Source organism: Phyllostomus hastatus, unplaced genomic scaffold, assembly GCF_019186645.2.
Source record: "Phyllostomus hastatus isolate PE091 unplaced genomic scaffold, TTU_PhHast_1.1 phas_contig_41, whole genome shotgun sequence".
NCBI classification, from domain to species: domain Eukaryota; kingdom Metazoa; phylum Chordata; class Mammalia; order Chiroptera; family Phyllostomidae; genus Phyllostomus; species Phyllostomus hastatus.
In genome coordinates, this window is record NW_025333876.1 from 1892849 (window position 1) to 1906020 (window position 13172).

The 13172-nt window shown below is 39.8% G+C and overlaps 1 pseudogene; it reads left to right on the plus strand.

Moving 5' to 3' along the window:
• The first annotated feature begins 4996 nt into the window (after positions 1 to 4996).
• Positions 4997 to 11340, plus strand: LOC123822677 (annotated as a pseudogene).
• The last annotated feature ends 1832 nt before the right edge of the window (positions 11341 to 13172 follow it).

Sequence of the window (13172 nt, forward strand, 5' to 3'; positions counted from 1 at the left end):
AATAAATAAATAAATAAATAAATAAATAAATAAATAAATAAATAAATAATAAAACTTATGAATTGTTTATTTCTGCAATTTTCTATTTAATACTTTTGGACCATGGCTCCCTGCAGGTAGCTGAATACTTGGAAGGCAAAATCTCAGATAAGTAGTAACTTCTGTATCTTATGATATTTCTTTAAATATTCTTTAAATATTAAATATTCATAACTATCCCTCATTATTGCTCCATATTTTGGAATATCTCTGTCCATATCTTGCAGATTACCATTTGATCTCTTACTCCATTTGATATAGGAGGCAGTTATCCATGAGCTGAGTAGGAATGATAGGCAAGGTACAGAAGGTCACCAGTGCAGAAAGCCCAGGGTGCATAGCAATGGACATTTTTAGGTGGGACCTCACCACCAGGGTGACCTTTCCTCCCCTAGTATATTGTGGGTTGTGCAATTTAGACCCCCTGATCTTTCACATAGCTGGTCATGTGGCTTGGACCCTCCCCTGAGCTTTTCTCCCCTGCCTTTTTCCTAGTCATGTGGTAGACTCCCTTAGAGGAGAAAGAAGGGGGCCATATAATAGCCTCATATAACTTTCATACCAGCCCTTACACAGCCACTTCCTTAAGCATTAAACCATAGAGATAACATCTAGGCTTCAGTTGTGTTTCAACTCCCCATCCAGAAGAGAAGCAAGGCCAGGCTGAGCAACACCAACGCTGGTATCAGGACCAGGTGCAAAGACTGAAGACCCCCTGCCCTGGTGCCAGCCAATTATTAGAGACCACATGCCTGAAAGCTGATGAATACTCTATTGAGATTTTCCCCTGAAACCTCCAGATAAAATCCCTTAAAATAAAGGATGCTTCTCTCTCTCTCTCTCTCTCTCTTTCTCTCGTACTCCTGTGCATTTCCAGAAAAGGCGCATTTTCTGTGCCTTTCTTTCTCCTAAGCTCCAAGGGCCCTTCTTTTGCCTCCATAACATATTTCATAAGCCCATGCAGCCAAGCTGGCTCCCTTCTACAGTTCACTTCTACCTCTGTGATTTTCCAAATAGAGTTTTGCTTGTATTTGAGTCTTGCCCCTGAATTTTTTCTTAGCCAGAACTCAAGGACTGAGATCTAACATCTGGTGTCATTTACCACTAACGCATTCAGTTCTGTTTGCTGCTAGCATATTCAATCCTATTTTGAGTTTTCATTTTAGTAATCATGTTTTTAACTTTTGAAAATTTTTAATTTTCTGAGTGCTCTTTTTTTCATGGCCACATGTTCTATTTTTTTCCCCAATAGATAAATAGTATAAATTTTGAAGCTTAGATTAGAAAGTTGTGTTTTAAGTTCTATTTCTTGCATTATCTGTCTCCTACTTTCTGAAGCAATGTGTTCTATTTGTTCAAATTGGTCTTTCACAGCATTACTTTCTTTTAAATATGTTATGATTTTAATTGACATGGCTTATGAATGATGGGATATATTGATTTTTACAAAATTATCTGAGCTTCGCTTGCAAATGGGTAGGCTTATTTACCCAGAAGATCTCTCCCTCACCCTGCTCTCACCTCCCAAAATAGGAGGTGAGAAGTCTCTGTGTAAATGGATATGTCCTCCCACAGGCAGAATTCTCAGAATTGCCAGAATAAATAAAAATCTCCTCTGAAAGTGGAGTATTTTGCCTGTGGCTTCTTGTGGGGAACCTGAGTCTCTCAGTGCCTGCCCTGCCTCCATACCTTCACTGAGGCATCTCCCCAGACATAGCTTTGACTTTGTTGGAGGAGGGGTTCGTGGGATTGCAGCTAGGGCCAATGGTGCTGCTCCAAATATGCAATGGAGAGGGAGGAACTAGGTGACAGAGCCATTCTGTAGATGGTCCTTTCATTTATCACTCCTTTTCTCCAAACGTGGTGACCCCAGGGCTTAGAATTTCTCCACAGCTCTGACAGGAAAAACAACTACTATGTCTGTGGTGGCCTGTAGATACCATTTTGTCCTGCAATGATTCCATCTACTTTCTATCAGTCTTTCACAGTGTCTTGTCCATGGATGGTGCTTTCTTATTTTCAAGGCCTCCCATCTATAGTCTTTCCCTTTTCATTGGGATCTGCTTGGCTTGGCTTACAAATGGGAAGAAGACAGATATGGTCCCCGCTTATGTGGTTTTATGTTCTTGAGCAGTAAATAAGCACTTAAAGTTAACAGACAATTCTGCCATCAACACAGTAAGTGTTCAGGAGGAAGTCCCTCAATAGATTTATGGGTAAGAAAAGGCCTACAAAGGAAGGTTTTCTAAACTGAAATCCAAAGACTGAATAGGGATTATGTTGCAGCAAGAGGAAGTATATACTCAGAATGGAAAGAAGAAAGGGAAAAGCCTTCCACCCTAAAAAAACAGCATGTGAAATGTGTGATCCATGCAGGTGAGAGTGTCCAGCTGCATAAAGGGTGGAAAACATCCTTATGCCTCCTGGGACAGGAAAGGCTCAAACAAGCTGAATTTGATAGCTGGCACCCTGCTCACTTAGAAGTTCCTTGTCCCATGTTTTTGTTTGAAAGGAGGAAGGCAATCAGCCTCTATAAAGGGCTTCTGCTGGAAATGTTTATGCATATTTTCTCCCTAACTCAGTTATCTAGTGAGATAGCCATTGCCCATGCTAATTTAGCAGTAAGGAGAGAGAGGCTCCAAGTGGTTAAGTAACTTGCCCAAGGCCACATAACCAGTTAAGTTCTGATGCTGGAATTTTAATCAGCTGGGTCATCTCTAAAGTCCACGTGCTTTTCAAATTTAGGTCTCAGTATCTTTGTGTGTGTGTGTGTGTGATAAAATACACATAACAAAATTTATCATATTAATCATTTTGAGTGTTACAGTTCCATGGCATTAAGGACATTCATATACTTGTGCAACTATTACTGCCACCCATCTCCAGAACTCTTTTCATCCTGGAAAACTGAAACTCTATACCTGTTATAGAGCAACTCCCATTTCCTCACCCTCCAACACGTGGCAACCATCCTTCTTCTCTCTGTCTCTTTGAGTTTGACTACTCCAGGGCCCTCCTATCATCAGAAAGATGCTATTTGTCTTACTGTGACTGACTTATTTCACTTAGCACGTCCTCAAGCTTTGTCCTCAGGTGCTAATATCTTTTTAATACCCTGTACTTCCTGATAGTCTCAAAAGGAAGCAGCCCAGCCTGAGCTGAAAATGGGAGGAATTAGGTTGTGATAAAACTCCACATTAGGGAGATTATCAGACCGTGATGAATTAGTAGAGGGCACTAGAGTTTTCAAAATCTCAAATCCTGCACTCACTAGCATACATGATCACTGTCTCCACTGTACGTTAAATAGTCAGAAAGTGCATAATGTACTGGCAGTAAAACTTTAATCAATTTGGTCCAGAGAGCTGCTTGCAGAGTGACATGACTCCTAACTAAATTCTATGTCTGAGAAAGGAAGCTTCCCTTAACGTAGGGGCAGGAGCCATTTATTCATTCATTCATCAAACGCTATGTCATGTACAAGGGTGGCAGATAGCTTCTGTTTGCTTCTCTAGATCCTGTCTCCACATTCTCCCTTCTGCTTTGTGTCCCACAGGCTGACTTGCAGGATTGTTTTTCAGCTGGACTTGGCTAGCTGGAGGCACCCACAAGAGATGGGAGTGTGAGAGTGAAGTTGGCATATTTATTACCCTGGCTTTCTCTCGGCAGGGTTGCTGTGAGTTGGCTGCTCTTAAGGCAATACTTTCTGGCACCTAGAATGCAGCTAATGACCTAGAAAATGCCCTCACTACCCCCTCCTCCATCAGCAAAAATAACCAAATGTAGTTTGCCTTCATGTATCAAGGACAGTATTATATCTTAACTGTCCTTCCTCAGAGCTAAATTAAATCCCACTGTCATAATAGCTAGAGGGACCTCATTTGTCTTGATATTCTACAGGGTATCACCCTGTGCCATTACACTGATGGCATTATGCTAACTAGATGAGAGTGTACAGGTGGCAGGCACTTTAGGTGCTTTGGTCACACACATGCATATTGAGGAGTTGGGAGATAATCCCTCAGATGTTTAGGGGCTGCTATGTCAGTAAGGTTTCTGGGGTCTAGTGGTTCTGGACATGTTGGGATATCTTCTTGTGCAAATAAGACACAGTTGTTGCATCTTTCCTCTCATACCACATAGGAAAGGCAACACTTTGTGAGTTTCTTTGGATTTGAGAAGTAACTTAAACCATACTCTGCTGTACTGTTCAAACTTAATTACTGGGTGATTTACAAGGCTACCAGTGGTGAGTGGGCACAGAATATGAAGAGGGTCTGAAACAAATCCAGGCTGCATTACAGGCAGTCCGACCAGCAGACCTAATAAAGTAGAAGAATCTATGACAGACAGATGCCATAGGGGGCCCTGGCAAGATCCAGTGAGGCCCAAATAAGGTCAACAGCTGACATTTTGAAAAGCAGCTGCTGGACTGTTTGACAGCCCCAACAGAGACCAAACATCTGACCCTGAATCACAAATGACTATATGAGTTAGGTTACCTGTCATGACCTAGGTGCACTCAGCAGCACTCATTGGAAAGTGTAAATAATATGTCTGAGAGCAAGCTCCGCAGATCTGGAAACCACAAATGAACTTCAGAGTCAGGTGGTATAGACTCCCATGGTACCTCTTCCTACTGCTTCATAACCCTCTCTCAACACACACCAATGGCCTGTTGAGGAGTTCCCTGTAGCTACTTGTAGAGAAGGAAAAAGTGGATGTACATGGTATGATGAAACCAGACAGAAGTGATGAGCTACTCAGCTAGAGCCCCATTCAGGGATGGCCTATTGGAGAAGAGTGAAAGACAGTCCCCCCAGCGTGTGGAGCTTCAGGTATGATGGCTAGTGCACATTATACCAAGGGAAGATGGTCTGAGGCATGACCACCTAATTCATAGGCACTAGTTAAGAGGTTCACCAGGTTGTTTAGGGACTTAGAAAACATAAAGTATATGTTTGGTGACAAGGAAGGCTGGGAGAAAGGTATGTGGACGGGCTTTTGGGGTATGTATAGAATGTGAAGATATTTATATCCCATGTAAATGCCCACCAGGGCATCCACTGTGAAGGAGGCTCTCAATAATCATATTAGTCAGTCTGGACTGCCAAAATAAAATTCCACAAACTGGGTGACTTAAACAATAGACATTTATTTTCTCACAGTTATAGAGGCTTAAAGTCCAAGATCACATTGCCATTGGGATGGGTTCTGGCGGGACCTCTCTTCTGCCTGACTTATAGAAGGCTGCCTCTCTGTGTCCTCACATGGCCTTTCCTATGTGTGTGCATGGACAGAGCTCTCTGGTGTCTTCCTCTTTTGTCTTTTCTTATCATTCCTCACTTTTTAAAACATTATTTTTTAAAAAGACTTTATTTATTTATTTTTGGAGACAGGGGAAGGGAGGGAGAAAGGGACGGAGAGAAACATCAATGTGTTGTTGCATATCATGTGCCCCCTACTGGGCACTGGACCCACAACCCAAGCATGTGCCCTGACTGGGAATGTAACTAGCAACCCTTTGGTCTGCAGGCCCATGCTCAATCCACTGAGCTCTACCAGCCAGGGCGTTCCTCATTTTTATTTATTTTATTTATTTATTTAAAAAACTTCCCCAGTTTTATTGAGATAATATTGCTACATAATCTCTCTTCTTATAAGGACAATCCGTTGGATCAGGGCTCCTACCTTATGGCCTCATTTACACTTAATTGCTTCCTTAAGGCCCTATCTGTAAATACAGAAATATTGGGGTAGAGGGTTTCAACATATGAATTTTGGGGGACACAGTTCAGCCCATAATAGTAATCAGGTGGTCAAGATGATCCATCCTGTGCAAATTTATCTGTCTCTTTCCCTTGCCACCGTAGGCCTATATACACAGATGCAAGAGGCAGGGATGAAAGCTATGCACAGGCTTGGTAACATACTTTGCCTCTCACCAAGGCTGATCTGGCTCCTGCCAGAGCTGAATGTCCAATGTGCTGGCAGCTGATCAACACTGAGACCCTGAAATGTCACCATTCTCCAAGGGAAGCAGCCAGAGACTTGGTTGCAGATGATAACATTGAATGCTTTCTGTCAGGGAAGGCTCAAAATTAATCTGAGATTGGATTCTGAGATTAGATTCAGATTGGATCCAACCATGGATTTGCCTCCCTTGCCTGCAGCACTTTTGCCAGCACCAACATTCACAGATTTATAGAATGTTGTATCTGTCACTATGCTGTTACAACTCAACATCTCCTCCCAAAAGGAGACACACTTTTCAGAGATGGTAACATGACAGTGGGCTCTTGACCAGAGAATTCACTGGTTTGATCAAATGCTCCATTCCCTAGAAAGAGATGACTGAATAGGATTATGGAATGGCCTGCGAAGGACACAGATACAGTGGCAGCTGGGAAGCATATTACCTGGCAAGGTGAATTCCTCAAACCAGCAGCCAGCATCTCCCCCATAATCAGCCTGCATCAGTCTGGGAACCACGGGGTGGAAAGTTAAGAATATCTCCTTTTTATACCCTCACAAATTAGGAGGCTCTTTGATTCTCCCAGGTGCCAAAAATATGTCCAGCATGATGTGACTAAAGGACAGGAAATCCAGAGACACTCTAAGGGAGGAAGGGAATATTGGGAATAGAGACTGTAAGGAGGTAAGGCCAAGAGCAGCTTCCATTCCATTCTGAAAGTTTTCTTCTGCACTATCTTGCCCCACAACTTTTATCTCCGCCTCCATCGTTTATTCTAGTTCAAGCCAGAACTGGGGAACTAAAACAGACTAAACTCTTCTTGAAAGAAGCACCATTCTAATTGGTTTACAAAAAGGTGTAATCCAATGGACTGTTATTAACATTTAATAAGTTTATTGATCTTTATCAATCTAACAAGCTACAGGAAACAGAGATACCAAAGGAACAGTTCAATAACAAATTTGAAACTGCAGAACACTCTATAGGACAAACCATTTTATTCCACAAAGCGGGGAACAAAGGATTCTGAAGAAATCTGTGCATTAAAAGAAACCTCCTGGCTGGCATAGCTCAGTGGATTGAGCGCGGGCTGCGAACCAAAGTGTTGCAGGTTCGATTCCCAGTCAGGGTACATGTCTGGGTTGCAGGCCACAGCCCCCAGCAACCGCACATTGATGTTTCTCTCTCTCTCTCTTTCTCCCTCCCTTCCCTCTCTAAAAATAAATAAATAAAAACTTAAAAAAAAGAAATCTAAAAGATATATCTAAACTATTATTGAATCTTGATTCAAACTATTTTATTTTTTAAATGATTTTATATATTTATTTTTAGACTGAAGGGAAGGGAAGAAGGAAGAGAGAGAGACATCAATGTGTGGCTGCCTCTTGTATGCCCCCAGCTGAGGACCTGGCCTCCAACCCAGGCATGTGCCCTGACTGGGAATTGAACTGCCGACCCTTGGGTTTACAGGCTGGCACTCAGTCCACTGAGCCACACTAGCCAGGGCTCGATTCAAACTATTTAAAAATTATAAGACAAAAATATTTTAAGACAACTGGGAAAATGTAATGCAATGATATTAAGGGATTGTTGTTAATTTTTAAATTGTCATAATGGTACTTGGGTTATGTCTTTTAGAGATGCATATTGAAATATTTAGAGATGAAATGCACTGATGACTTGGATTTGTTTCAGAATAATTTAGAAGAAGAGAAAGTGGATGTTGGCATGGATAAAACAAGTTTAGCCATGAGTTGATAATTACTGATACTGGGTCATTAGTGCATAATGGTTCATTATACTAGTTTTTTTCAAGTTTGAAGTTTTCTAAAATAAAAAAAATGTTTCAAAATCTTTAGCAGGCATGTAAAAGTATGGAGCATCAGAGCTTGAAGCGGGGTTGAAAGGAGTCTTCTCAGGATGGAGGTAAGGTTGTCAGAACAGAGGATCGGGATGATTGCTACTTCACGCTTTTGATCAGGGAGTCATCAGGGAGATAATGACTTTTTCCATTGGGTGGGGGAATATTGATTCTTTCTTTTTTAAATTGAGATAGCGACATATAACATATTAGTAATGGATGTACAACATAACAATTTGATATGTGTGTGTGTGTGTGTGTGTGTGTGTGCAAAATGGTCACCACAATAAATCTAGTTAACACCATACTGCACAGTCATACACTTTTTCTTGCAATGAGGATTTTTAAAAGTTGCTCTCAGCAATTTTAGGTCTACAACACAGTATTACTACTAGGGTCAGCGTGATGTACATTACATTCCCATGCTTTGTTTTCTAACTAGAAGTTTGTACCTTTCGACCCCCTTCAGCTGTTTCTCCCACCCTCATCCCTCACTTCTGGCAACCATCAATCTGTTCTCTGTGTCTGTGAGCTTTTTTTAAAAAAAATATTCCACATATAAGAACAATTATATGGTATTTGTCTCTCTTATTTAATTTAACATGATGACCTAAAAATCTACCCATATTGTCACAAATGGCAGAATTTCCTTTTTTTAATGGATGAATAATACTTCATTTTATATATACACCACATTTTCTTTATCCATTCATTAGTGAATGGACACTTAGGTTGTTTCCATGTCTTGGCTGTTATGAATAATGTTGCAATGAACATGAGGTATAGATAACTTTTTGTGTTTATGTTTCCTTCGGATGAATACCCAGAAGTGGAAGTGTGGGATTACATAGTAGTTCTATTTAATTTTTTGAGGAACCATAAATACTGTTTTCCACAGTGGCTGCACCAAATTTACATTCCCACCAAAAGTGCACAAGAGTTCCCTTTTCTCCATGTCTTCACCAACTTGATAATTTTAAAAAATAATAGCTATTCCAACAGGTGTGAGGTGATAACTCACTTTAGTTTTAACTTGCATTTCCCAGATGATTAGTAATGTTCAACACCTTTTCATGTACCTGTGTATTTGTTTTTTAAATTATTTTATTGTTGTTCAAGTACAGTTGTCTGCATTTACCCCCACCAATACCCCCCATCCCAGCCATCCCCACCTCCCTCCCCTGATTCCACCCTATCTTGGTTTTGTCTATATGTCCTTTATAGTTGTTCCTGAAAACCCTTCCCCGCTTTCCCCCATTATCTCCTTCCCCTTCCCCTCTGGTTACTGTCACATTGTTCTTAATTTCACTGTTTGTGGTTATATTTTGCTTGCTTGTTTGTTTTGTTGATTAGGTTCCAGTTAAAGGTGAGATCATATGGTATTTGTCTTTCACCACCTGGCTTATTTCACTTAGCATAAGGTTGTCCAGTTCCATCCATGCTGTCGCAAGGGGTAGGAGCTCCTTTTTTCTCTCTGTTGCAAATTTCATTGTGTAAATGTACCACAGTTTTTTGATTCACTCATTTACCAATGGGCACTTCGGTTGCTTCCAGCACTTGGATATTGTAAATTGTGCTGCTATGAATATTGGGGTGCATAAGTTCTTATGGATTGGTGTTTCTTTATGATTGGATTTACCAAAGTGGCGATTGAGCTGCTTCCAGGTTAAAGTGGGAATAAGAATCTTAAAAAGAAAGACCCATCCAAACCTCCTGATCCAAGATATAGCAAAATGCCATGCAGGATGGAAAATAATTCTGATTGCCCAAAGCTTCTCAAATTTCAATTGTTTTACATATCACTTGGGGTCTTGTCAAATTTCTCACTCTGATTCAGTAGGTCTGGTTGGGGGTTAAGATTCTGAATTCTAACAGCCTCCCAGGTGATGTTCATGGACCCCAATTTGAGTACAAAGCATAGCTCTGTGGTTCACAGACCTGTTACAGTTTAGAAATCACCGGGGTTTTTAAAGAAATACTAATGGCTAAGTCCATCTTCTAGACATTTGGGTTTAATATAACTGGGGCTTGGGCATCATTTTTTTAGCGCTTAAAACAATGAACATTTATTATCTCACAATTTCTGTAGTTCAGAGATTTAAGAGTGGCTTAATAGGACAATTCTGGTTCAAGGTTCTCTATTACACTGTAGTCAAGATGCAGGCTGGGACTGCAGTCATCTGAAGGCTTCACTGAGGCTGAGGATGGGTATCATTTTTAAAGTTCTTGGCATAGAATGTCAAGGATTCCTTAGAGGAATATTTTTAGGACAAAATGACATAATCAATTATTTCTAATTCATTAATGATGCATTTTGAATCAACTATTCATTCAACCATTTGTTTTTTAAATTCCATCTCTACTGATTGAATGTTCTATTTTAGAGAAACTACATCTATGAATTCTTCATTTTCAAAGAGTTGTTAGTATCTTTTAGAAATATCTACATTCTTTCTGTTGGATTTTCACTGGGTTTTTATTAATATGTAATGCAATTAAACTCTGAATAGCATCCTTCCCACGAATTTCACACCAAGCTTCTTCTTTTGGAATGAGACAATAGCAAAGGAGAACACAATTAAGTAGTCTAAATAAGGAAGAAAAATTCATTTTCAGTTTATATTTTATTAGCAGTGATTTGCCAGTCAGATGATATGCTACAATTATCCAAGATAAACAGAGAAAGAATAAATAGTTTTATGAAAATCTTCATTTGTTTTAAGCACTTCCCTGAGGAATTATGTGCAAAACTAAAATTCTAGCTGACTTCAGGAATAGACCAGAGATGTAGACCTTTGAGAAAGAAGATAACTACCAAGAAACTTCTTGTTGTTTATGGAAGGTTCTGGAAGCTTGGGAGGAGCTGAGCTGCACGAAAGACTTGCTGATCAGACTTTAGAAGTGATAACTTTAGAAGCTGGGTTGATCCAAAGACAGAAAGATGGCTGAAAATGCTGAAAAGAAAAAATAAAATGGACAACTATCATAGTTCATCTCTTAAGAGTTGTGAAGTTGCAACTATCCTAGAAAATTGAAGACATGGTTTTTGTATTAGGATTCAGTAAAAAATGGATCAGTTATGTTTTCTCTTATTGGAGTTAAATTTTCACTGAAACATGCTGCAAAGTGTGTATGTCAACCAAAGAAATACTTCTAGTCAAAATTGAGACATTTATTAACATTCACCAAAATAGTTTTTTAGTTGTGTCTGCTGCCCCCCATGGGCCTGAGAAATGGAAACTTGATGTTTAAGATTCAACAGAGATTCCGGGGTAGTAGCTTATAGGTACTTCTAGTACACAACATGGTAAATGCTATTAATTTAATAGCTAAGATCACCTTCAAACCACACATATATAGCATCTACTCTAAAATGATAACAACTAAAGCTGATATCATTAATCAAAGTCCTGTTTGGAAAACATTTCAAAAGATAAAACCAAGTGATTCATTTTACCTAAATTAGAGTATCAATTATAAATGTTCTTTTGGAAAAAATGTTAAAATAATTAGGCCAGTTGAATTATACTGTTCCAATATATATTTACCTTAAATATTTTTAAAATTTAACATTATAAAATATATACAATGTTAAAAATAAATTAATTAAAACAGAGCCTAACAGCCATTTCTAATCAGGGACCTCTCACTCAAGCCCCACTTCAGGGAGAAGCCTGTACTGAACTGCTGGCTGCACCATGTTCCTGCCGTCTGAGCCAACCATTATAAAGGAGCTTCTGGAATCCTATTTCAACCAATAGGGCTTGAGCTTTACCAATCCAATTGGAGCTAACTTCATTAGCATGTTTACTGAGCAAACAGAATGGCCCCATTCCAACCAATCAGGACAGTGTTTTTGGACCAAACTAGGGATTTGGATTCCTCATTGCAAATTTCCACCAACCAGGGAATAGGAGTGGGGACTTCTCTCTCTATAAGTCAGTTCACCTCTGCCTCAGAGAGTGCACTTTCTCTTTCCACTGAACAATGAAGGTGCATTTCCACAGCTGGATATGAAACACGAAAGATATTGCATCTGACCAGAACAGAGAGGACTAAATCAGAGCAGGCAGGTGGAATAGACCACCAGAGTGGAGCCTTGCCTGAGGGCCGCCTCACCCCAGGGCCACCTCACAGCCATGCTGGTCTACCATACACTGTCTCATAATTGAGATGTAATCTACTGAGCTGTTCCACAACCATCATGTACAACAGCTGTGCAGTATCACAGTTGAGCTGTTGGCATTGAATTGGCACCAACAACCATCAGTTGACAAATCTATCCAAAGTTTTCAGAAAATACGGTAGATATATGAAGTTATAATCTTGCTATGAATTTCCTTATGGATGTCTCCTTATGCACATGTGCAAAAGTTGTTGCAAGGTTACCTTCTAGTGGAATTGCTGGGTTATAAGGTATGTGAATGCTCAACTATTAAGATATAAGCAAATTGAGTCCAGAGTGGCTATGATATATTTATTGTCCCACCAGCAGTGAGTTTCCATCGTACTTTGAGACTTGAGATCATAAAACTTAATTCCAGCTAATTTAGTGGGGTTTATGTGGTGTTTCATTATAGTCTTAACTTGCATTCCCTTAATTACTAATGAGGTTGAGCAATTTTTCATGTTTATTTACCATTGATGTTTCTTCTACCTGTGAAATATGTTTTTATGTGTTGGGGAAGTTTTCCCATTGGCTGTTTGTCTTTTTCTGCTTTTTTAATAGGCATAATCTGAACACTATTTTCTTTGTTAGCTGTATGTGTTACAAATATCTTCTCTCGGTTTACAGATTGCTTTTGCATTTTCTTGTTAGTGTCTCTGGATAAACAGAAGTTCTTAATTTTAACCTAGTAAGATGTATCAATCTTTCTGATTAGAGCTTTTGTGTCTGGTTTAAGTCCTTCTTCCTTAGGCAGAGATCTAAAAAAAGATAGACTCTAAGGAGAAGGAAGAGGAAAACATAGGTGAACATGGCTAGCCTCCTCACACAACCACAGCAAAAATTACAACTAAACTGCAAAACAATTATCACCCAGAATCATGAGAAAATCAAGCTGTATGGAAGTCCAACAAACAAGGAATTAAAGAAATCACTCCCATCCAGAGAAGTAAGAGGGGAAGAGATACAGAGATGCAGAATGGGTGGTAGATAAAAATCTGGAGGGAAACTTTAGGAGCCAGGGATGCCAGCCCCACACTAGAGCACTCAGCCCAGTGTTCCAGTGCCTGAAAGATAAGTCTCCATAACTTCTGGCTGTAAAACCAATGGGGGCTGGGGTGGTGGAAGAAACT